The sequence below is a fragment of the Pteropus vampyrus genome, unplaced genomic scaffold (genome assembly GCF_000151845.1).
Source record: "Pteropus vampyrus isolate Shadow unplaced genomic scaffold, Pvam_2.0 Scaffold288, whole genome shotgun sequence".
Taxonomy (NCBI): Eukaryota; Metazoa; Chordata; class Mammalia; order Chiroptera; family Pteropodidae; genus Pteropus; species Pteropus vampyrus.
The window spans coordinates 1,096,658-1,098,636 of record NW_011889069.1 but is presented as its reverse complement, the minus strand read 5'-3'; positions in this window follow the sequence as shown (position 1 = coordinate 1,098,636).

The following is a 1,979-nucleotide window of genomic DNA, read 5'->3' as shown; positions in this document are numbered from 1 at the left end:
TGATACCAAAACCTGGTAAAGATAACACAAACAAAGAAAACTACAGACCAATACCATTCATGAACACAAATGCAAACATCCTAAAATATACTAGCGAACCGAATACAGCAACACATTAAAAATATTATACACCATGATCAAGTAGGCTTCATCCCAGGGGCTCAGGGATGGTTCAACATACGCAAATCAATTAATGTGATACACCATATAAACAAATTAAAAAATAAGAATCATACAATCATATCAATAGATGCAGAAAAAGCCTTCAACAAGATAAAGCACCCATTTATGACCAAACACTTAACAAAATCAGTATAGAAGGGAAGTATCTTAACATAATAAAGACCACATATGACAAGCCCTCAGCCAACATTATACATAATGATGAAAAACTACAAACCTTCCTTCTAAGATTAGGAACAAGGCAAGGCTGTCCACTATCGTCATTGCTATTCAATATAACACTGGAGGTCCAAGGGAAAGAACTAAAAGGCATCCAAATAGGAAACGAAGAAGTCAAACTGTCACTATTTGCAGATAACATGATTCTCTATATAGAAAACCCTAAAGACTCCACAAGAACACTAACTAGAAACAATAAGCAAATACAGTAAATTCTCTGGATACAAAATCAACATTCAAAAATCCAAACTCTAATAATGAAGAATCAGAAAAAGAAGTGGAAAAAAATTCCTTTTGCAATTGCAACATAAAGAATAGAATACTTAGGAATAAATTTAACGAAACAAGTGAAGGACCTATATAATGAAAACTATAAGACCCTGTTAAAAGAAATCGAAGAAGATACAAAGAAATGGAAAGATATTCTGTGTTCTTGGATTGGAAGAATCAACATAGTTAAAATGACCATATTACGTAAAGCATTTTACAGATTTAATACAATCCCCATAAAAAAAATCTCATCGGCATTTTTTTAAAAAATAGAACAAAAAATCATCAGATTTGTATGGAAGCACAAAAGATCCCGAATTGCCAAAGCCATACTGGGAAGAAAGAACAAGGCTGGAGGCATCACTCTACCCAACTTCAAATTATACTACAAAGTGACAGTAATCAAAATGGCATGTTATTAACAGAAAAATAGACACACAGACAAGTCCAGAAATAAACCCATATTTATGTGGGCAAATAATTTTCGACAAAAATGCCAATTATATACAGTGGAGAAAGGAAAGCTTCTTCAATAAGTGGTGCTGGGGAAACTGGAAATCCACCTGCAAAAGAATGAAACTAGACTGTTGTTTATCACCACACTCCAAAATTAACTCAAAATGGATTAAGAACTTCAATATAAGACTGAAACAATAAAATGCTTAGAAGAAAGCATAGGAACTAAACTCAAGGACCTTGGGCCTAAAGAAGATTTTATGAATTTGACCTCAAAGGCAAGAGAAGTAAGAGCAAAATTAAATAAATGGGACTACGTCTAACTAAAGAGCTTCTGCTAAGCAAAAGAAACCATCAACAAAATAAGGAGACAACCATCCAAATGGGAAAATATATTTGCAAGCAACACCTCCAATATGGGCCTAATATCCAAAATATACAAAGAACTCGTACAACTCTATAACAACAACAACAAAAAAACAAACAATCCAATCAAAAAATGGGCATAGGACCTGAACAGACACTTCTCCCTAGGGGACATACAAATGGCCAACAAATATATGAAAAGATGCTCAACATCGCTAGCTATTAGGGAAATTCAAATCAAAACCACAATGAAATACCATCTCGCACCTGTTAGAATGGCTATAATCAACAGAAAAAGTAATAACAATTGTTGGAGAGGATGTAGAGAAAAAGAAACCCTCATACACTGCTGGTGGGACTGTCAATTGGACAGCTGCTATGGAAAACAGTATGGAGGTTCCTCAGAAAACTAAGAATTGATCTACCATATGATCTAGCAATCCCTCTATTGAGCATTTACCCTAAAGACTTGAAAACTCATGTTC